Source organism: Saccopteryx bilineata, chromosome 6, assembly GCF_036850765.1.
Source record: "Saccopteryx bilineata isolate mSacBil1 chromosome 6, mSacBil1_pri_phased_curated, whole genome shotgun sequence".
Lineage (NCBI taxonomy): Eukaryota > Metazoa > Chordata > Mammalia > Chiroptera > Emballonuridae > Saccopteryx > Saccopteryx bilineata.
Window position 1 is genome coordinate 200,890,988 of NC_089495.1, and position 22,985 is coordinate 200,913,972.

Below are 22,985 nucleotides of genomic sequence, written 5' to 3' on the forward strand. Positions count from 1 at the left end.
TCCCTACAGCTCCCACTGCAAACCCCATCAGCACACTGCTCAGCCTGAGCTCAAAGCTCCTAGCACACAGTAGGTGGTCAGTGGTCACGGATGCTGTATCTAGGTGGGTTTGGGAAAACAGAGTTAAGTGAGGACCAGGGGAATTGCAAGGGGCGGGGGTCTATGTTCTATCAGTAGGCCACTGAGCTATCTCTTCCCTGGCTCCCAAGGCTTGAGAGAGCCAGACAATGCCCCACCCCCTAGGTCAAAATCAAGGAAGAAGCAAAAGCAAGAACTGGCTGTGAGCTAGGGACAATTCAGGCTCCAAGGAAGAGGGCCTTCCTGGGGGAGGTTGGCCTTAATCTCAGCCTTAAAGAGCAAGAGCAGCCTGGCAGCTCCTAGCAGAGAAAGCATCCCTGGTGGGACACCGTCAGGAGCCAAGACCCAGGAGCCACACAGGAGGGCCTGCACAGGCAGTCAGCTGAGAGAGGTGACACACTATAAATCATCTCCCTGGGTGGAAAGACCACATCACCGAGGCACACCACATCACCAGATCACCAAAAAGGCCTCGTGGCTTCCACGCAAGCACTCATCAGTATAGTCCTACCAACAATGCAGCGCGCCAGGTCCTGTACTGGGAAACCCCTACTCCGCCAACACTGGATGGGTGCAAGGGCAGCCCGACTGGGGGTTTCTGAGGTCCAAGTTCTAATTCCAGCTTTTACTGCATGACCTTGCCCAAGTCACTTCCCCTTTCTGCACCTCAGTTTCTCCATCAGCAAAATGAGGATAAACAAGAGTCCCTCCCTCCAGGGAGGCGCTCACTAGGTGTTAGCGGCTATCATTCTCATTGGCCCATTTCAAAACTGAGCCCAGAAGGGAGCAGTGAACTGCCTAAGGTCACACAGCTGCTGGGTGGCAGGAGTGTGCTGGAACTGTTTCATTCTCAGGGAGTTAATATGTGGCTTTTCCAGCACCAACCCATCTTCTTCTGGAGATGAGCCCCACCAGGGCCAGCAACCTCTCCCCGCACCGGTTTAGACAATTCATCCAGTTAAGTGTTCAGTTATTAAGCACCTACTACATGCCAAGCTGCTACAGGCAGAAACACATAGATTCTTCCCCTGTGCATTCTCATTCCACATATGGGGACCCAGAGGACAGTCCTTGGCCCAGGTCACCCAGTGAGATGAGAAGCCTAGGTGTCTTGGCTCCCAAGCCAGGAGGCTGAGAAGAGAGTCAGCAACAGGACCAGCCTGGCCCATTCTTGAAACCAAGTCTGGTCTCCACTCACTGTGGCTGGGCCTGGACTTGCACCCGGACACCCAGGGACCACTGTTCCAATTGTAGAGCGTCCCTGAGGCTCAGAAAGCCTCACCCAGGGCCACACATGCTCTGCCCACACTCAGGTTGGTCTGAAGGTGAGCGCCTTTTGTTCACCCCCATCCTTCCCCTAGCCAGGCCCACCTGCCACTAATAAAATGTCCCCCTCCCCCAGCTCAGAGAGGGAAAGCAGTTGTCTGAGGACACACAGCAGTGACACCTACCCCCCAACCCCAACCCACACAGACAGATGGACTCAGCCTGTTGGTGAAAACCCAAAACTTTTGCCAACTTCTGGGCAGGTAAGGCAGCTGGGCCTACCTACCCAGAAGTGAGCCTGGGGTCTGTGAGCAGAAGGGACCAAGCAGTCTGGCCCAGTCCCTTCCATGCAAGTGGCACCAGGCCCTACCCAAAGCCCCAGGAGAGCAGAGATTCTGGTGCCCAGCCGGGTGTCCCCAGCCCGGTGCCCCCAGGCCTGCCTGTCCCCTCTCCACCACCCCTCCCGGGCAGGGGGCACCAGGCCGGGCTGCCACGGCCAGAGGTGGCGCCGACTGGCTCAGATTTCGGATTTGGCCTAGACCCGGCCTGAGAGATTGGGCCAGTTCGCTGCTCTCAGGGGGCTCGTAGATGGAGGGTGAGCCGGAGGAGGTCCCGCCGGACAGCCGCCCCCCACACACACACCGAGCCCCCTCCCCCCACAGCATCACAACAAAAGGCCGCGCTGGGCAAACCCGGTGTGCCCGCCCAGCGCCCCGGGATCTTGGCTCGGCCCGCCGGGGGGTTGGAGGGGTGGACAGAAGCCCCCGCGGCCCGGCGATCCGACGCCCGGTGGTCCCCAAGCGGAGGCTCCCCAACGCCGGCCGGGACGGGGCCCGCGGCGGGGCGGAGGGACACTCACCTGGACCAGTGGGCAGTGGACGCACCAGCACTCAGGCGCACCGGAGGTCGGACCGCCGGACGGCCAGAGAGTCGGGCAGACGGCTGCCAGGCCGCTCCGGCTCCCAGGCCGGAATGGATTCCGGGCCGGGAGAGACAGATCGAGAGAGAAAGGGAGGAGGAGGAGGAGGAGGAGGCGGTGGCGGCCCGGGGTTGGGAGGGAAGAGGAGGGAGGGAGTGCGCGAGCAGGGAGGAGGGGCCCGGCACGCCGCCGGGAGGAGGAGGAAGGAGGAAGCGCGCGGGGACGGATTCCCGCCGGTGGCTCGGAGAGACCCAGGCGCGGGGGGATTTGGGGACCCAGACACCGCAGGAGCCCCGCCCCTCACCGCGCCCGGTAAGAGCGCCCCACTCTGGGGGACCCCCAAGCGTCCTCGTGCCAAAATGCTCTCCCTAACTCCCCCAGCCTGCCCACCCTATTTACTCCAAATCCACCTATCCTGCGATTATTAGTAATAGTACAAATAATATCAGCACTAATGAAGCGCTCGCTCCTTTCTAGGCGCCATGCTAAATGGTGGACTTTAGGATCTGTTTCTAACAACCACCTGGGCTGGGGGGTAATTATCTCCATTTTACAGATGAGGAAACTGAGGCACAGAGAAGGGCCAGGACCTGCAAGAATCCTGGCCTTGGACTCTGGCCTTGACCTTAGTTTCCCAAAGTGGGGACTGGGGCCTGAGGGACAGTGTGGGGAAGAGAAACATTTATTTTAAGAGAAATGAGCTCATTTTAATGTACTTTAAAAAAAAAAAGTAACTAAAGCCCTAGCTGGGTAGCTCAAAGTCTTGTCCAAAGTTGCGGGTTCTATCCCCGGTCAGGGCATATAAAAGAATCAACCAACGAATGCATAAGTGGAACAACAAATCAGTATTTATCTCTCTCTCACACACACAAATTAATAAATAAGCATTTAAAAATAAAGTAACTAAGGCAACCCAACAAAGTCATCAGTTCTGGTTATTATCACTGAGGAAGGGGCTAAAGCAGGTATTTAGTGACAATTACACTTTTAAGCAAAAAAGAGGCGAAATCCACCCGGCACCCAGATGCAGAGAAAGTGGATGTTGGGGAATGCTGCTCCAGCCAGAAAGCCTCCCACCACCATCTGAGCCCCCTTCCTCCCACCCCCTCCTGGCCCAGGCCGCCCTGTTAGGGGTAAGCACCCCACCTGTCCTGGAATCATGGCACCTGGGGAGGCTGGCCTGGATCCAGCTATAAAGACCACCACCTGTCTCCACTTTGCTTCCCTGAAAGTTCTCCCATTTCTCTGATGGGAAACTTAAGTCCCAGCCAGGTGGAGTGGCACCGGGCCTGGACACCCCCTGGGAGGAGCTGGGAGGAGAACCCTAGTACAGTATATGGTAGGCAAAGGCCTCAGGGTATAAAAAAGAGCATCGAGGAGACCAGGAAGGAGCAAGGCCTTGAGCCAGACTGATCTGGGTTCAAGTCTAGGCTAGCTGCCCACCTGCTGCACCTTGTACAAGTCACAGGAGTGAACACGGTCACAGAGGACTCCTGGGAAGTTTAAAATTGACAAGTATGAGGATGTCTGAGGTTGTACTCAGCGAGTGTTAGCTGTTCTGCTTGGTAAACTAAGGCCTGAGCGGGGTGGGGCTGCTGGGAGTCACATAGCCAATCAGCTGTAGAGCCAGCCCCAGAGGCCCTTCTGGGCTGGTGAAGTGGCTGCACTTGTTTGCAAGCCTGGCTTAAAGATTAGCCTCAGCTTCGGAGGATCCTGGGCGGGCCCCTGCCTGGAGAAGCAGGTTTCTCAACCCTCGCTCACTCCTCAGACATGTCTGAAGGTCTTTACTGGCCACACTGGGCTCGGAATGGGATATTCATCTAGTCCTGTGCTGGGGCTGGCTCTTACCAGTTGCAAAAGCAAATTGTGTTCATCTTTTCCCAACTCCAACTTCCATGATTGGTAGCTTGATATTAGCCACTGTGGGAGTATTTACACCTTAGAAAGTGGCAAACACTGCAAATCAAGGTGGTTTTTTTTTTCCTTCTGGAGAACTGGTTCTTAAATATTCACCAGTACATCGCTATATTTATCCCAAGGAGTTCAACTAAAAGTCCTAGGCTCCTAGAGAAGGGATGGCAAAGGGCTTAAAAGCAGAGACTTTGAACCCACAGACCTGAGTTCAAGTCCCAGCTCTACCACTTCTTGGATATGTGACCTCAAGCCTGCCATCTCTCTGAGCCTCAGTTTGCCAGCCTGAAAAATGGGCAACTCAGGGTGCTTCCCTCAGAAGACTCCCGTGGGGATGCAGTGAGGTGCTGGCAGTTCAGTGTGCGTGAGCCCTATTGTTCCCACCCCTCAATCTCTTGGAGCAGTGGGGCCGTCTTTAGGAGTCTTGGCTCTCCAAGCACAGACGCAACCTTCTATCTAGAACCACCACTGGCTCTGAGGACTTGTCTCAGCTCTCGAAAGGCCCTGCAGGAGGATGTGGCTAGCACAATGGTTTTATTATCGAGCCTTGGAAATATCTACTCTTTTTGAGTCCCTCTGGGCCTTTGCCCTGTCAGGAATGCTCACCCCATATCTCTAGCTTCCCAACCCCATCCAACAAGAGTTCAAAGTCCAATTCTTTTATTCATTAGCTGTGTGACTCCACCCTCTCTAAGCCTCAGTTTACTTATCAAGAAAGTGGGACAAACTCACCAACTCCCAGATGCAAGAATTGGTGATCTGGCATGATGGATAAGTGACCGTTTCTGCATTCTTTTGCTTAAAACATTGTTAGTTAAATTAGCAACTCATTGCTTAATACGCACAAATCACTCATCATCATTAATGGACAGCAAACGTTTATTGACCACCAACAGTAGACAGAGCCCTGGGCCAGGCCTGGAACACCAAGAAGGATAATTTCCTAACCCAAAGCGCTCCGCAGAGGACAGATATTAATGGCAACATCCTTGAGACGGCGAATGCCTGCTGTGCGCAGTCGTCTGTCTCTAGGAACCTCTTCCCTCCTTCCCTGACCTGGGTCAGAGCAGTCCCGAGGGCAAGATGGGGTGTGGAGTGAGGCCTGGCCCCGTACAACTGGCAGCAGACCCTTTGGCAAGAGCCTTTCCGGCCCGGGCCAGGTGGTTCAGTGGATAAAATGTCAACCCAGCATGCCAGACTTTGCAGGTTCAACCCCTGATCAGGGCACGTCTGAGAAACAATCAATGAGCGTGCAACTAAAATGGAACAACTAAGTGAAACGGATTGATTCTCTCTCTCTCTCTCTCTCTCTGTCTGTCTTCCTTGCCCCCTTCTCTCTCCCTTTCTCTTTCTCTATCTCAAATCAAAGGAAAAAATTAAAAAAAAAAAAAAAACCTTTTTCATGACATGGGTTCAGGAATGCTGCCCACACCTCACCCAGGGCCCTGGTGGCTCTGGCTTGATGGTGGCATTCTGGCTGTGCCCACCTCAAACCCTTGGAGCAGTGACCAGGAGGCCTAACCCATCACAGGCACTCACCGGCATATTCCAGATCGGCCCTGTCATTCCCCAGATGATTTCCTGTGAGCCCAGAGCCACCCGGCTCCAGGCTAAAGGACAGGGTAGAAGAACATGCAGGCTCTCTAGCTTGAGACTATAGACTGGGCTTGCCACCTCCGTGGCACCGCACTTTACAGTTTACACAGAGCTATCTGGTTCATCAGTCCATTAGCCTATCGCTCAGGCCTCCCCGACGGGCCCCAGGCCCCATCCCAACTCTGTCAAGCCTGTCTCCGGGCTGTCGCTCCATCCCAGCAGCTCCTTCCGTCCCCGGGCCTTTGCACTTGCTGGTCCCCCTGCCCGGAACTCGCCCCACCCCACCCGCAGCCGTGGACTAAGCCTTCCTCTCCCTTCCTCTGGACCTTCGGTATCTACTCAGCATCGACTGTGTGTGAGGGTCTGTGCTAGGTGCAGGGATACACCTAGCAGTGAACCAACCCAGTCTGGTCTCCGTCCGGAGCTGCTCACAGCCTGGAGCCACCGGGAAGCATGACCAGCATCCCAGGCAGTGATGGGACAAGCCTTGGGTGGAGCCCAAGTGACGACATGCGGATGACCGCGCTAACCACAGAGCACAGCCACACATAATCGAAATCCTCACGGCCCCATCAATGGGAAGCTGGAGGCCCCAACACTTCTCCAGATTCTGGAGATGACACAGGGATGTCACATGCAGAAAAGACCTGCCTAAGGGAAGTCAGCCATTCATCACTCCCCTCAGGCCACAGGCCAGGCCCAGAGAGGGACAGACACTCTCCCAAGGTCACCAAGAGAGTCACTGGTAGGCAGAGCGACGCCCCCTCCAGCCCAAGCCTCCTTCTGCCGGCTCTCAGAATGTCTGTGAGCGGAGATAAAAGCCGCCAGGGCCCTTGATCTCCCTGGCTGGGCAGGAGGGCAGAGGGCAGGGCGGAAATCTGCAGCGGGACTGTGACCCTCGCCGGTCAGAGGGGTTAGGAGCCTGCTGGGACAGCCTCCAACAGGAGAGCTTCAAAGAACAATTGTAAAAATAGCTCACAGCCACGCTGTGGGACGTTTCCTGGGCAGTGCCCCCTGTTCTGGGGGCTCTGTGTGGAGCATCTCATCTGTTCTTCACAGCACTCGATGTCTGAGCCATTGTTATCCCCATTGCACAGACGGGGAAACTGAGGTGAGGCGAGGTGACATGCCACATGGAGGGAGGGCGGACCTCCGATTCAAACCCAGGCAGAATTCAAGCCCTCCTGAGCCTGAAACTCTGAGTCAGGCTTTCCGGTGCGGTTGTTCTGCCCAACCCTTCCATAAGCCTTGGTTCTCACATATTTCATGTCCAAGAGGGAGAGGCGGGACCCACAGAGCCCCAGCCAGTCACTGATCCCCGCCACCCCAGCCTTGACTTCCTCCTCAGGGGGTGTCTCCGTCTCCCACATTTCCAGGCCTGTTGGAAAGAGATGGACATTACATTGTTTTGTGAGAGTATTTCAAAAAGTAGACATTAAAGAAGAAAGAATGCTAACCCTATACCCTGCCCTCAAGAAGGGGAGTTGAACTCCCCACTAGTTAGGTATGGACTGCTCACAGTGATCTCCTTCCTTCCCAGAAGGACAGTGTAAAGGAGGGGGTGACTTCGCCAAGTGGAGAGACCTGACCAACACTGCCTCAGCCAGGCGACCAAGGTCAGCGTCGACAGGGGGGAGACACGGTGATAATATGTCCCCTTCGTATGATAATGAAGAGAATAGCACTTCACCTCTGTGGTTTTCGTCCCAGGACCCCCTTTCCCCGGTGTCATCACGAGAAAAACCAACAAATTCCAATAGAGAAACGTTCTGCAAAATAGCTGACAGCTCTTGACAGAATGGTCAAGGTCGTAAAAAACAAGGCGGTCTGAGAAACTGTCGCAGCCACGAGGAGCCTAAGGAGACATGATGACTAAATGTAACGTGGCGTCCTGGACAGGATCCTGGCACAGAAGAAGGACATTAGGGAAACACTAAGGACTCTCATTAAAGTATGGAGGTTAGTTAATAACATATTAACTAATAATATATCAACTTGGTTCATTAGTTATAATACAAGATGCTAATAATAGGTGGTGGGATTAGACAGAATTTTAGGACAGGCAGGAAGCCGAGAGAGCCATCTTCTGAAGCCGGGAAAACTGAGGACTGGAGAATGGAATTGACTTTCCCAAGGTCACACTGCAAGTTTATGGCAGCCGGGACTAGAATGAATGTTCCTCAATGTCACAGGAATTTAGTAAATGCCTACTGGACACAAGGCATCAACCCAGGTCACCATCATGGTGAAGAAGAGGTTCAAAGCTTTGTCCAAAGGTCAGTGCTGTCTCTGGGCCAGTTGTCCAAGGACACAGACCCTGTCCTGCCCGTTGGGGGCTTTCAAGCCAGAAGGGAAAACAGATGCTGAAACACCCTGAGCAGGAGGGACTGAGGAGCCATGAGCTTCCATATCCAGAAGACCCAGCCCCACCGTCTGCCACCCATAACTTGTTCAGCCTCACTGTGCTGCTGGGTGAAACGGAGGGGGTGACAGAACTGACTGTTGGGGACACTGAGAGGACCCAGTATGGTGTCGAGGCCGAGACGCAGGCAGAGCCTGGTTCACAGCCAGCGCTCAATAGACAGTATTCTTTTTTTGTATTTGAAAGTGCAGTGTGAGGGCTGGGGGAGCTCAGAGAGGGAGCGGGAAGTTTTCTCTGGTAGGGGTTTCTCAGGGAGCTTCCCAGACGCGGGACACTTAGATTGGGTCTTGATGGCTGGAAAGAAGTTTGCCAAGAAGGCAGGATGTGGACACTGCAACCCCAGCCTCCAGAGGAGACGTGTCAGGCCACTCTTCCTGGGCTTTCCCATGCAAAGGGACTTCCCGTTCCCTGCCCTTGATGCCTCCTTTCTGGGTACCCTGGTCTTTGGGGTTCATCGTCCCCTAAGTCAAGGGCCAAGGCGGCAGGGGGTGGGCAAGGGTGGGGGTGGGTGGCAGAGCCCAATAACTCCAGGACTCTTCTGGAAATGAAACCAAGCCATGCCACCCACTCACCGTCTGGTTGAGTGTCACTTAGAGAACTTCCTCCTTCTGTTCCTGTTCAGGAATTACCCATGCAGTGCTCTGTGGTGGCTGTGGTCTGTCCCAAAGGCTGGGACTGGAGCTTCCATTGGTCTACCCTGGGCACTCAAAGACTCCCAGACCCACTGCCTGGTCAGTCTTCTGATGGTCCCATTCCCAGCCTCCGACATTCACTTTCTCTTTCCTGCCTCCACACATCTGCCCATGTGGCATCCCCCGCCGTCTCCTCTCTGCTTTTCCAAACTCACTCGCCCTTCTCAGCCCATCTGAGCCCAGCTTAGCTCCCTGCCCAGGCCTCTTTATCCATTCATGCCTCTTGCATGGCAGGCCCTGTGCCAGACTTGGAGACAGATGATGCAGCCGTGACCAAGACTGGCACAGCCCCTGTCCTTTGGAGCTTGGGCCTGTAACCCCTGTGTCCCGTGCATCCTGCATGCTTTGTCTATAGCCTGGCTGGGGGATCGGAAGCCAGGACTCCAGTCTGGGGCAGCCTCTATACCAGTGGTTCTCAACCTGTGGGTCGCGACCCCGGGAGGGGTCGAACGACCAAAACACAGGGATCTCCTTAAGCCATCAGAAAATACGTATTTATTATACAATACATTTTTAAATAAAATATGTATTTCCGATGGCTTTAGGCGACCCCTGTGTTTTGGTCGTTCGACCCCCGCCGGGGTCGCGACCCACAGGTTGAGAACCGCTGCTCTATACGGTGGGGCCTTGGGCAAGTCCCTTCCCGCTCTGGCCAGTGCAGTTTCCACAACCTTCCAAGGACCGGGCAGAAGGGATGATGAGGAGTGCCTCTACCCCATCCTGCCATCCCCAATAGAAAGTTTCCCTCTAAAAGGAACTGGTTACATGAGTGCACAGGGCCCTAATCATCAGAACTTCTGGGCGGAAACAAATATAGGGGTCCAGGAAGGGGACCCACCAGGTGGCCCATCACCTTGGTTAAGAGCAGCTGCGGAGACCTGGCTTTGAATCCTGCCTCCACAGCTCTGTGGCCTCGGGCAAGTCCCCTGACCCCTCTCACCCTGGTCCTCTCATCTGTAAGCTAGGGATGACTGCACATTCCTCACATGACTGTTTAGAGATTAGCACGATACACACATGCTGGACATTCAGTAAATGGGTGTTACTGTTGTCATTATTTCTGGTGTAGCCGACGTAAGATTCCATTGGAAAGTGGACAACTATGGCAGCTTTAAAATTAACAATGTAGATCTATACGTGGAGCCATTAAAAGAATTCATGCTATATTAGGTGATTAAGATATCATAGTATTACCAATATAACCCCATTCTGCTAAGAAAAAAAAAAAGGTGAACATAGGTACCATATTTTTCACTCCACAAGGCACACTTTTTCCCCCCAAAGTGGAGGGGAAAATACGGTATTTTATTATATATTTTAACACACCATTTGGTTCAGAATATTTTTTATTTTTCCGAAGTGACAATTGAGGGGGGGAGGCAGTCAGACAGACTCCCACATGTGCCTAACCAGGATCCAGCTGACATGCCCACCAGGGGGCGATGCTCTGCCCATCTGGGGTGCTGCTCCATTGTGGCCGGAGCCATTCTAGCACCTGAGGCAGAGGCCAAGGAGCCATCCTCAGCACCTGGGCCAGCTTTGCTCCAATGGAGCCTTGGCTTCGGGAAGGGAAGAGAGAGATAGAGAGAAAGGAGAGGGGAAAGGGTGGAGAAGCAGATGGGCACTTCTCCCGTGTGCTCTGGCCGGGAACTGAACCCAAGACTTCCACACGCCGGGCCGACGCTCTACCACTGAGCTAACTGGCCAGGGCTTTTTTTTTTCTTATTTTCCTCCTTAAAACCCTAGATGTGTCTTATGGTCAGGTGCATCTTATGGAGTGAAAAATATGGTAAATAAAAGGGATAAACCTGTGCTGTCCCTAGCAGTTGTCCCAGGGACAGAGACAGGGATCACAGATGACCTTAATCATTTTTTTCTTTTGCGCTTATCTGTATTTGTTAAGATTTCTACCATGAGCTCATGTGACTGGGGCAATAGAAAGCAATATAGATTATTTGCGATTCTCTTCACAGTGGGTGTTTGTTCCCCGACTGCTCTGGCTGCCCAATACCAGGCCTGGTCACAGGGCTCCCCAGCTCGTGCCTCCTGGGGCCAAAGTCCTCCAGGACGAGTTGGTCATGCAGCGGACCTCTCCCCACCCACTCTGGGCCGCTCCTCGAGGCACATTGCCTGGGGGCCTACTGTTCATTTTGCTTCTGGTTCCCTCTGAGGAGGAAGAGAGACTCCCATGCGAAGTACCCAGTTCTGTCCCATGACGCTGAGCTTCCTGAGACGCTGTGCTTCCTTCCCCTTCCCCGCGGCCTTGGTCCACCCTCTACATCCACAACCACGCCCCCCAGGCAGGTGATGAGGAGGGGGCACTCGTGGGCCCTGGGCGGGGGTTGGGGGCTGAGGACACAGCCCAGTGCCTGACCAGGAGGAGCCCACAGTCTCATGGCTGCAACTAGACCTCATCTAAGGCAGGCTCTCCAGAAGCGGAGCCCGAGATGAGTCCTCATTTGGGAAGGGATCCCACACCTCAGTGAGGGAACGCATGCGGAAACAGGAAGAGATGGCGAAGGAGAGAGGCTAACAGAAGGAGTGTCAAACAGGCCACTGCTGTAGGCAACCTGACAGGCTCCCTATTCCTCGGAGACCTCGAATAAGGCTCAACACACCTCCCGGAAATATCCATCCTAAAGACGGAGGCTGGAGCCCGGGTCCCCCACTCCTGTCCTTGGACATCAGGCTGCCCCCCAGGGTTGGTAACTCCCTCATCCTTCGAACCAAACCTGCTTCCTGACTCCAGGAAGCCAGAGGGGAAAGGCCTGAGAAGGGACCACCCTCCCAGCTTCACCGCCACCCCTAGCCCTGGCCTCTCTCCAGAGCTGCGGCCCACCTGTCCCTCATCCTCCAGGTCTTTCCCTGAAACAGCCCCCAGCATCTATCCTGCGACCCAGTATATTCCACTTCTCCTAAGCAGAACACAACTCTGTTCCCTGACAGGGCCGCCTCCCAGGTCCCCGGCTTAGAAATACCTGCTCCACCCTCTCAGGCAGCGGTGGACATCCCCAGCCTCCCCTCCGCCCCCACACCCGAGACCCGTGGCCTCCACCTGCCCAACCACCCCTTCCTGTTGTCCCCTGCCCCACACGCAGGTGGGGCCTGGCTCATCCAGACATCATCCCGGCCTCCTCATGATCTCCTGGCCCCTGATTTTCCAGCCCTGATTCATCCTATAACAGCCCTCATGTTCCTCTTTCCAGAACACATCCCGGATCTTTCAGTGGCTCCACTGTGGCCTCAGGCCAAAGCTCATGCTGAGGAGGCCACACGGGGCTCCACCAGCCTCTCCTGTCCCCATCCTCCCCTAGAGCTGAGCCGCTGCTCCTCCCCCCCCCCAGCTACGCTGGGGGTCTCGCCTCCAGGCCTTTGCTCCTGCGTCCCCTCCACGTGAGATGTCCTCCCTGCCTCTCCTCCCTGGTGAATCCTATTCATTCTTTGCTCCCTTCCTTCACCCTCCAGCCTCAAAGCCTCCAGGACCCCATCTGCACTCCAGAAGGATTGCTCACTGTAACCCATCCATTCCCGCCACCGGCCAGGAGCTCCAGTGGATAGAGTCTGGGCCTGGCTCATTCTTGTGCCCCAGCAGTACCCAGACCAGGGTTTGACACTGAACAGGCCCCACACTTGTTGGGACAGGAATCTCAGGCCTGAATTCCCCAGGTTCCCTGAAACAGCTCCAAGCCCCTCCCAGCTCCTGCCCAAGGCTAGCACACGAGCTCAGGCTGCCAGACCAGGAACTGAGCCAGCCATCCTGCCCCAGGTCACGCCCCGGATCTGGCCTCACCTCCTCCCCGTGCCCCTGCCAGCTCAGGCAGGCGCTCAGGGGCGTGGGGATGCCCAGAGGAGCCAGGAAGGAGCCTGAAGGAGCCGGCCTCCATGTGGCCCCAGGGCCTCCGCCTCTCCCATCCAGATGGTTGGATCTGGGGCAGGCCCAGAGTGGGCAGGGAAGCTCCTCCCCACAACCTGAGCTTGAACCAGGCCTCTTGCAGCTTATGATCTATGCTTGACTTCCCACCACAGTGACCTCCCAATAATGAAACATATTTAGTCATCCAAGTGCTCAATTTGCTCCCTGGGTCTTGACCCGGCTCCCCTGCAGCCTTCTCATTCCTGGAGGTGCTGGCATCCGTGTTTCCAGGGCCTTGGGGCAGGGCTATTTGATGCCACTCACCTCGGCAAACACTTGCAGATCACTCTAGGTGTCAACAAGAGAGAACATGCCTGAGAAGTGAACAGCAGGGGAAGGGCCAGTCAGGGCAGCCGTGGGCCAGGGCAGGGGGGAGGAGTCATCCATCACCAGCCAGACCCCTCTACCTGCAGGGCACTGGAAACTCAAGGCCCAGAGAGGGTGAGAAACTTCCCCAAGGTACAGAGCCCAGGTCTGGAGGTCTGGTTGAGGCCTTGGGGGTTGATAAAACATTCACTGTCGGGGGAGGGCATGCTGGTTGTTAAAATACGCACAGCCCCGGCCACAGTGAAGCTCACAGGCTGGTGTGACAGGCGGTGGGTAAATCAGGGAACACAGCTATTGTTGCAGAAATACAGGTTGTGCTACCTGCTAGGACAGGAGACAGGATGGAGCAGGGAGCAAAGACAGGAGGTCAGGGAGGGCTTCTCAGAGGAGGTGAGTTTTAGCTGACGCCTGAAGGATGAAAGAGTGGCTCTCGGAAGATGGGGAGAACGTTCAGGCAAAGGTGCCGAGGTGAGAACTGGCTTGCATTGGTCTGGGTGGCACAATGGTGTGGGGGGGGGGATCGTGGGAGAAGAAGCTAGAGCCCGTGAGAGGGCCTGGAGCCTCCAGCGCAGTGGCGAGGGACCTGACCTTTGTTTAAAGGCACTGGGAGGCTCCTGTGGATGTTAAGCAAGGAGGGGTGACGCGATCCAATGTATGGTTTTGAAAGATCCCACTGGCAGCTGAATGGGGGAGGATTAAGGGGGCAGGTGGAGGCAGGGAGGCCAGCAAGGAAGCCGGGAAGCCCTCGGGGTGAACGTGGCTCAGCCCCGGCAGGGGGGTTGGTGAGCTGAGCATGACGCAAGTGCGCTGGGAGGAAGCGCCTCACAGTCCTCGCCTGGCTCAGCAGCGTGGGTGGACGGAGAGGGTGGAATCAACATCGATCCGCAGGCTTCTGGGGCGAGCGGGTGGAGTTGTCATTTACTGAGATGGGGAAGCCTGAGGAGGAGCATGCTGGGGGCGGGGGAGTCAAGAGTTCAGTTTGGGCCAAATTATGTTGAAGAAATCTATTACGTATCTATGGAGATGCTGAAAAAAAACTAGTACTATTCATCCAACACTTACTGAACACACTCAGGCGCGAAGTGCCTTCTGTATATTAACTCATTTAGTGCCTTCATCAACGTCTTGGAAAAGGAACTATTATTATACCCATTTCACTGATAAGAAAACTGAGGCTCATAGTAGGACGTTGTGTACGGGATGAGGAGAAAGCCATGTAGAGCCCCAAGGAGCCCTCACATCTAAAAGTCTACAGGAAGAGGCCTCCGAAGGGGTTTCTTCTAGGTCAGCCTGACGTTGACGTTGACGGGGGAGAAGACAGCGATGACAGGGTCTGGGGGACTGAGCCAGGGAGCAGCTGAGCCCAGGCAGTGTGGGTGCAGGGGAGGCGGGCATGGGAGTTGGATCACAGGAGGTCCTGGAGGGAATGGGAGAAGAGGAGGTGGAGAGAGCAAGGAGGCCACGCGCTGCCCAGGAGCTAAACCTGGCGGATAAGGGCAGAGAGGCGGGGCAGCTAACAGGAGCTCAGGATCCTGGGGCACCGCCCGGCCCTCTGGGATCAGGGACTCTAACTCCAGCGGCTTGCTGGAGAGATAGACACTTCAGAATAATAATTTCCCTTTGTTTGTTTTTTTTCTTGTTTGACAAAGACAGAGTCAGAGAGAAGGACAGATAGGGACATAGACAAGAAGGGAGAGAGATGAGAAGCATCAGTTCTTCGTTGCAGCATCTTGGTTGTTCACTGATTGCTCTCTCATATGTGCCTTGACCAGGGGTCTACAGCAGAGCGAGTGACCCTTTGCTCAAGCCAGCAACCATGGAGTCATGTCTATGATCCCACACTCAAGCCAGCAACCCTGTGCTTAAGCCAGATGAGCCCACGCCGAGATCAGCCACCTCGGGGTCTCGAACCTGGGTCCTCCGCGTCCCAGTCCAATGCTCTATCCACTGAGCCACTGCCTGGTCAGGCATTATAATTTCTTTTTTAATGTCGTTCAGCCAACAGCGTGCCTAAGCCCTTCTTTGTTAGCACTGAGAGCCCTCTTGCCCGCAGCAACTCTCCAGTGGACTAAGGGCGAGGCACAGGGTCAGGGGAGGGAAGGCTGACTCACTTTCACCTCTCTTGGCTCGAACTGAGACTTGATCAATGCTGTGAGGGCGGTGGGGTACCCTGATGCCCCCTGAGGACCGTGGGCCTGTCAGAGATGAGCAGGGCCAGGGCCTCAAATGTCTGGGCCCTGAGTGGGCAAAGGAGTTGCCCAAGGTCTCATTCCATTAGGCCATCCCCTTCTTTGATCAGTGCCACAGGATGCTAAGCCTCTGACACTGTCACCTCCTCCAGGAAGCCTTCGGGGACTCTTCTCCAGGCTGAGTTAGAGCCCTGCCTGCATTCCCAAAGTCCCTTGGGCATAATCGTCACCAGGCTTGCCAGTCTCTTATAATTGTCTTTGTGTCTACCTGGCCCTACGGGCTGAAGGAAGGGGCCACATCTGATCCACCTTGGTGTCCCAGTGCCCAGCTCAGGGTCTGGACAGAGCGTGGACATAGGTGTGTTTGTTGATCCAACTTCAACGGAAATGAACAGCTTGGTGCCTGGTGCAGGGCCACAGGCCTTGATGCTTCTCTGGCTTGGAAGACAGAGTACCACACTTCAGACTCAGCATTTCTGCCAGGCAGCCTGACAGATGCAGGGAGCCCCTACAATGGTTGAAAACCAACAGGACTCCATTTTCCTGCCCTCATTTTCCAGAGGAGGAAGCTGAAGCTCAGAGCGGTGAAGGCACAATCCAGGGGCTCACGATCAGCGGGGATGATTCACCCTCACACGGCCTTGATCCTGCCACAGCTCGCCTTCCACGAAGGCTAAAGCCTGGGTTTCCATGTCTGCAAAACACGGGCTGGACCGGGCAGCCTCTGGAAGCTCAGCTATGGTCCCTTTCTGTGAAGTCATAGGCCCCAGGCCCCGCAGTGGGGGGAGGAGAGATCACTCAAGAGGCTGTTTATCATCTTGTTGACCCCCCCCCCCCTCCTTAAGCTCTTGGAGCAAAACATTCCCAGAAGCAGGGTGATTCACAGCGCCCTTTGCCAGTTCCAGAGAAAAGGCGGACCGTGAGATACATTCTGCGACTTTTAAAGGGGAGACCAAGAAATTTTAAGACGAAGTTTCCCTTTAGTGGACAGAGGCTGAGGGAGCTGGGACACACATATTTTTTCCTTCCAGAGAGCCAAGCGTTTGGGGGAAGGAAAAGATCATGGTTGGAGCCAAAAGCTCCCAAAACACTGGGTGGTACCACTCTAAGAGCATCAGAGAAAACAGTGCTTTTTCAACATAACGGGCTGAGCCTGACCGCCACCCTGCACGTTGCTGACCAATAGGATGCGAGATAAAACCAAATGAGACGGGCCATTTTCCTTGTTTCTGATATTAATCCACGTCAGAACTCCAACTGGGGGAGTGTGTGTCGGGGGAGGTTAGGAGCACCTCATGCGTGCTCCTCTCAAATAAAGCACAGGGAAGCTTGCTGAATGTCGGAGGGGTCAGACATCTTGTCAGCCAAAAAGACATGGAAAAAGGTTAACAGGTGAGTCTGGAGGGGTCCCCGGCAGGTAGCACAGTTTAATTACCAAGAGGCTGAACAGTGAACTTCCAGGACTCACAGGAAACCCACCTAGAATGATACGAAGATCTACAACGATAGATAGAAAACTCAGTCTCTCATTTTGAAGTCGCAAGGTATCCATGCCCTGAGTTTGGGCTCCGGTAATATGAATGTTGTATCAAACTCTTTTTTAAAAATTGTACTTTTAGCTCTCAATCCCCAGTTGGGCAGAAGTAGGAGTGAGCTTGACCTCTCTGCCCAAGCAAGAAGGTGTGATGTAATAAGAAAGCTCAAGAGATCTGGGTTCTTGTTCGATTCTGTCTTGAGACCGAAGGGGCATTGAGCACGTCTCCAGCCCTCTTAGGACTCGGTTTCCCCATCTGTAAAAATCTTAGGGAAGAGAACGTGTTGAGGCAGAAGAAGGGACCCCAGAGGCATGGGCTTTGGAGGTCACACACTGCCTGGGTTCTAATCTCTTTTTTCTACCTGTGTGTCCTGAAGTAAGTTGATTAACCTTTCTGAGTTTTCTCATCTCTAAAGCAGAGACCATAATATCTAACTCATAGGGTTTGCTGGCAGGTTAAATGACATGATGTGTATGAAGCACATAGCTTACTTACCTGGCCCACAGGAATATTTCTTTTTTTTCTTTTTATTTATTTATTTATTCATTTTTAGAGAGGAGAGAGAGACAGAGAGGGCAAGAGAGGAGAGACAGAGAGAGAGAAGGGGGGAGGAGCTGGAAGTATCAACTCCCATATGTGTCTTGACCAGGCAAGCCCAGGGTTTTGAACCGGTGACCTCAGCATTTCCAGGTCAACGCTTTATCCACAGTACCACCACAGGTCAGGCCGAATATTTCTTGCTAAGGTGAAATTTACACATAATGAAGTGCTCAGATCTTAAACACTCAGTTTTGATGACTGCACATCAAGAGACAGAACACTGCAATTACCCAGGAAGCTTCCGCATGGCCCTTCCTCGTCAATCCTCCCAGGAACCCCAGTCTGATTTCTATCACCCCAGGTTGTCTATGTTAGAATTCGCTATGAACAGAACTAGACTGTATGCATTGTATCTATTTGTGGGGACGTTTGACTTCTTTTCCTGAAAATAATAGTCTTGAGATTCATTCATGTTATAGGGCAGGGGTCCCCAAACTTTTTACACAGGGGGCCAGTTCACTGTCCCTCAGACCATTGGAGGGCCGGACAATAAAAAAACTATGAACAAATCCCTATGCACACTGCACATATCTTATTTTAAAGTAAAAAAACAAAACGGGAACAAATACAATATTTAAAATAAAGAACAAGTAAATTTAAATTAACAAACTGACCAGTATTTCAGTGGGAACTATGCTCTTCTCACTGACCACCAATGAAAGAGGTGCCCCTTCCGGAGGTGCGGCGGGGGCCGGATAAATAGCTTCAGGGGGCTGCAGTTTGGGGACCCCTGTTATAGGGTGTATGAGTAGATCATTGCTTTACGGTGTGTAGTATTTCATTGTATGAATGCACGCTAGTGTAGCCATTCTGTTGATCAGAGTCTGGGCTACTTCCAGTTTTTGCCCACTGCGATGAAAGCTGCCACGAACACTGTAGAATTTAGTACAAGACTTTCATGGATACATATTTTCATGTCGCTTGGGTAAAGACCCAGGAGTCGAATGCTGGATCACAGGGTAGATCCGTGTTGAACTTTATAAAGAAACTCCCAAATGGACTTCTAAAGCAGGCTGGACCGTTTTACACTTCCCCCAGCAACCCTTGAGCATTCCAGTCACTCCATACACTCCCCAACATTTGCTGTGGTCAGTCTTTTTGATTTCCGTCACTCTGGATTGCGCTGTGGTTTCAGTCTGCGTTTCCCTGATGACTAATGAGCCCCTTTCATGAGTTCGTTTCGAATTTTGTTTTAAAGGCAGTTCCTCTCCCCTTAGGGGCCACGCAGCTCCCAGCCCTCACGCTGTGAAGGACTGCCGAATAAATGAGAAAGGGAAAAACTGATGGCAAAATCTACTAGAAATCTGAAGAGTTATCCAACTACAAAAGCAAGCATGAGTTCAGCCTTGGAACCCTTCCCTGAACTCGGGTTTCCCAGGACTGTGGGACTAAGGACGTGCTCATCTTACGAGGAAGCCAAGACCATGGCTGGCTCGGGTTAGAATGTTTTCTTTCTTCCTTTTGAAAGAAAGGCAGAGAGATGAAAAGCATCAGCTCAATAGTTGCGGCACCTTAGTTGTTCACTGATCGCTTCTCATATGCGCTTTGACGCAGGTGGGGGTGGAGGAGGCAGTGACCTCATGCTCGAGCCAGCAACCTTGGACTTCAACCGGCGACCTCTGGACTCAAGCCAGTGACCATGGGATCATATCGACGATCCCAGGCTCAAGCCGGCAACCCTGCACTCAAGGTGGATGAGCCTGTGACTCAATCCTGTGACCTCCAGGTCTCAAACCAGGGACACCTCAGCGTTCTGGGTCAATGCCCTATTCACTGCACCACCACAGTCAGGTCAGAATGGTTGGTTGTTGTTTTTTGTTTTGTTTTTTTAATTTTTCCATTGACTTGATGGAGGGGGTAAAGGAGAGGGAGAGAAAGAGAATCATCAACTTGCTGTTTCACTTACTTGTTCCATTTAGATATGCACTCACCGGCTGCTTCTCGTATGTGCCTTGATCAGGGATGGAACCCATGACCTTGGCGCACTGGAGTGACACTCTATCCACTGAGCAAACCAGCCAGGGCCCAGAATGTCTTAATGATCATTTTGTTCTGGATTGAGAATAACTGTTTTCATTGCTCCATTTATAAACTACCTACTATTTGCTCTAGGCACCATATATACACACAGCGTGTCTAGTTTTTACAATAGCCCTGCAAGGTTGTTCTATGATCTCCCATTTGGTAGACTTCAAAATTCAGGGATGTGAATTCCTTTGCCTAACACCACACAGCTACATCTCCATGGAATCAAGTTCAAAATCTCTTTTACCATACCGCCTTCTAAACACACACACACACACACACACACATTCAGCCATAGAAAGAAACAAAATTCTGATTTGATACATGCCACATGGATGAGCCTCAGAGACATCCTGCTAAGTAAAAGACGCCAGACATAAAAGGTCACATATTGTGTGTGATTCCATTTATTCAAAATATCCAGAATGGGTAAATCTATACCTATAAAGAGATAGTAGATTGGTGGTCGTCAGGAGCTCAGGGCAGAGGGGGATGGGGAGAGACTGCTGAATGGAGTTTCCTTTTGGGGTGACAAAATTCATTTGAAACTAGACAGGGTTGGTGATTTGGGAACATTATGAATGTACTAAATGCTACCAAATTGTACACTTTAAAATAGTTCATTTTATGTTTATTCACCTCAATAAGATTTTTTTTTTTAATGAATTTTAGCGAGAGAGGAAGGGAGAGAGACGGGTAACATCAAGCTGCCCCTGATGTGCCCTGACCAGGGCCCGAACCAGCAACCTCTGTGCTTCCGAACGACGCTCTGACCAACCTAGCTATCTGGCCAAGGCATCACGATTTTTTCTAAAAAGCCTCACCCTATCATTTAACCATTAGCAAGACAGTCCTTTGGGCAGTGATGCCTCCAGAACCTGGGCCCAATCTACCCCACTCCCCAAGAGCCCTCCTTGAGAATTCAGAGCAGAAAGGGGGGGAAACGGCAGGATGGCTCAGAGAGTGGGCGATGGAATCGGCTGCCCAGGTACGTTCCAGCCACCTCCACGTCCTCATCCGGGGAACAGGGCACGGAATGTCTGGGTGCACGGAATGTTTCTTCACTAAGCTGTACTCAGGGCAGACCACCTTCTCCTAATATCATCCACGCTACAAATACTCGCTGAGCACCTGCTACGTGCCAGGCCTTCTTCCAGGCCTTGGGGGTTCATCTATAAGGAGGAACAATAAAATCCCTTTCTTCTTAGAGTTCACATTCCAATCGAGGCAGAAGACAACAGAGAAAGTAAAATACACAGCATATTAGGTGGTGGTACATGCTCAGAAGAAAAATTAATAAGGGGTGAGGGATAAGAAGTTTGGGGGCGGCCCTGGCCGGTTGGCTCAGCAGTAGAGCGTCAGCCTGGTGTGCGGGGGACCCGGGTTCGATTCCAGGGCACATAGGAGAAGTGCCCCTTCCTCTCTGTCTCTCTCTTCCCCTCCCGCAGCAGAGGCTCCATTGGAGCAAAGATGGCCCGGGCGCTGGGGATGGCTCCTTGGCCTCTGCCCCAGGTGCTAGAGTGGCTCTGGTCGCGGCAGAGCGACGCCCCGGAGGGGCAGAGCATCGCCCCCTGGTGGGCAGAGCTTTGCCCCTGGTGGGCGTGCCAGGTGGATCCCGGTCGGGCACATGCGGGAGTCTGTCTGACTGTCTCTCCCCATTTCCAGCTTCAGAAAAATACAAAAAAAAAAAAAAAGAAGTTTGGGGGCAAGGTTACAATTATAAATTGGGTTTGAGAAGGCGTCCCTGTATAATAAGCTGAAGGAAGTAAGCTGTATTCACTTCCTATTGCTGCTGTAACAAGTTACACACACTTCGTGGCGTAAGACAACACAAATGCAGTACATGACAGTTTTGGGGATCAGGAGTTCCAAAGGTGTCTTGCGGGGCTAAACTCAGGGAGTTGGCAGAGCTGTATCTCTTCTGGGGGCTCCAGGGAAGATCCATCCCCTTGTCTTGTCTTAGCTTCTAGAAGCTGCCCGCATCCCTTGGCTCATGGCCCCACAGTACTGCAACTTATGCTCTCATCATCCCATCTTCTCTTTGACTTTCCCGCCTTCCTCTTTTCCTTATATAAGGACCCTTGTGATTTTATTAGGATCACCAGGATAATCCAGAATAATCTCCCCATCTTGAGAACCTTCATTTAATCATACTTGCAAAGTCCTTTCTCCACGTTACAGTAACACACAGTCACCAGTCCTGAGGATAAGGATGAAGACATCTTTCAGGGCCGTTCACCTACCACTTGAGGCACAGTATCTAGAGAAAGTGCGAACAGCCAGTTCAAAGGCCCTGGCGTGTCTGGGGAAGATGGTAGCCAGCAAGGATGCAGTAGAGTGGGCAAGGGGGATGTGGTCTCTCACAAGGTCAGAAAGGTGACGGTGAAGTGGCCCTGGGAGGCCCTTGTGGGTCCCAGTGAGGTCTCTGGCCTTTACCTCGGTGAGATGGGAGCGAGTGGGGGCTGTGATCTTACAGGATTTAACACAACTGCTTTGGCTGTTATGTTGAGGACAGTCTAGCCGTGAGGAGGCTGCTGCAGTATTGGGGTGAGGAGATGGCGGCTGGACCGTGGTGGCAGAGGGAAGTGATGACACAGGTCTCACTCTGGACTTTGAAGGTCAAGTCGCAAGGAGCTATAAGAGGGTCAGAAGTGGAGCGTCACAGGAAGAAGGGAGTCAAGGATGACTTCAAGGTTTCCGTCCTGAGCAACTGGAAGAATTAAAATGCTCTTTAAGATGAGGAAGAACACAAAAAGATCAGATTTGGGACAGCTGGTAGGAGATCAGGGACTGGCTTTGAGATGTACACTGTATCCAAATGGAGATGCTGAGTAGGAAGACGGATACAAGCCTGGCTGAGATCCTCAAGGGAGTGCGTGCGGAGATGAGAGGACCACGGCCTGAGACCTGGCCCCTCTTGTGAGGACAGCCCCGTGGTGGGGGAGGCCAGCCAGGGAGGGGCAGCCAAGAGGGCCGAAGGTTACAAACTGCCCACAGTCAGTATGGAGTGAGGGGTGGGTGGGGCAGGGGGGGACACCCCTGCCTTCCTAGGCCTGTTTGCTGGCAAACAGCCTCTATGGGAGGTGACTTAAGGGAGTCAGGCCTACTGGGTGGGAGACCACACCGGGCCCACTGCAGCAGTGCGGAGACCCTGACAGCACCGAGCCTGCTGACACTCCCTGAGTATTTTGACATACCAGGAAAGGGCCATGGGTGTGGGCCCAAGTCTGAATTCCAGCCCTCTCAAGCGGTCAGGACTTCGGTCCCTCTGCCACGGAGACCGTGGACGCTCACCCCCTACGCGCCGCCTCCTCCTCCTGACATTGGGGAAAGTGTCTGGCAAACCGGAACCCAGCCGGGCCAACCGCAGTCACTGTAGAATCAAGGCTTTTTCTTGGAAGTCGACTCAGGGCACGTGGCTGGACCTGTGAGACCCACCCCATGCCACGTGAGGCCTTCCACTTGCTTCTTCTCAAGCCACTCTGAGGACAAGCGGCTTCTCCCTCGGGCAT

At 53.3% G+C, this 22,985-nt stretch overlaps 2 protein-coding genes and 1 long non-coding RNA gene across 5 annotated transcripts in view; 1 reads left to right on the plus strand and 2 right to left on the minus strand.

Moving 5' to 3' along the window:
* SRC (SRC proto-oncogene, non-receptor tyrosine kinase) overlaps window positions 1–2,352 on the minus strand; it is a 48,781-nt gene extending 46,429 nt beyond the window's left edge. Inside the window, exon 1 of one of the 3 annotated variants that reach the window (XM_066237779.1) lies at window positions 2,204–2,352. The gene's annotated coding sequence lies outside the window, so the exon portion shown is untranslated. The remainder of the gene's footprint in view (window positions 1–2,203) is intronic. The other 2 variants (XM_066237782.1, XM_066237783.1) reach the window with 2 other exon arrangements.
* Window positions 2,353–2,458: 106 nt separating this feature from the next.
* The window catches only part of LOC136309530 (uncharacterized), a 29,781-nt gene continuing 9,254 nt past the window's right edge, over window positions 2,459–22,985 (plus strand). Inside the window, exons 1-2 of the long non-coding RNA XR_010726298.1 lie at window positions 2,459–2,575; window positions 19,003–19,239. This is a non-coding gene — a long non-coding RNA (uncharacterized lncRNA). The remainder of the gene's footprint in view (window positions 2,576–19,002; window positions 19,240–22,985) is intronic.
* The window catches only part of MANBAL (mannosidase beta like), a 29,845-nt gene continuing 26,740 nt past the window's right edge, over window positions 19,881–22,985 (minus strand). The window contains exon 4 of the mRNA XM_066237789.1: window positions 19,881–22,183. The gene's annotated coding sequence lies outside the window, so the exon portion shown is untranslated. The remainder of the gene's footprint in view (window positions 22,184–22,985) is intronic.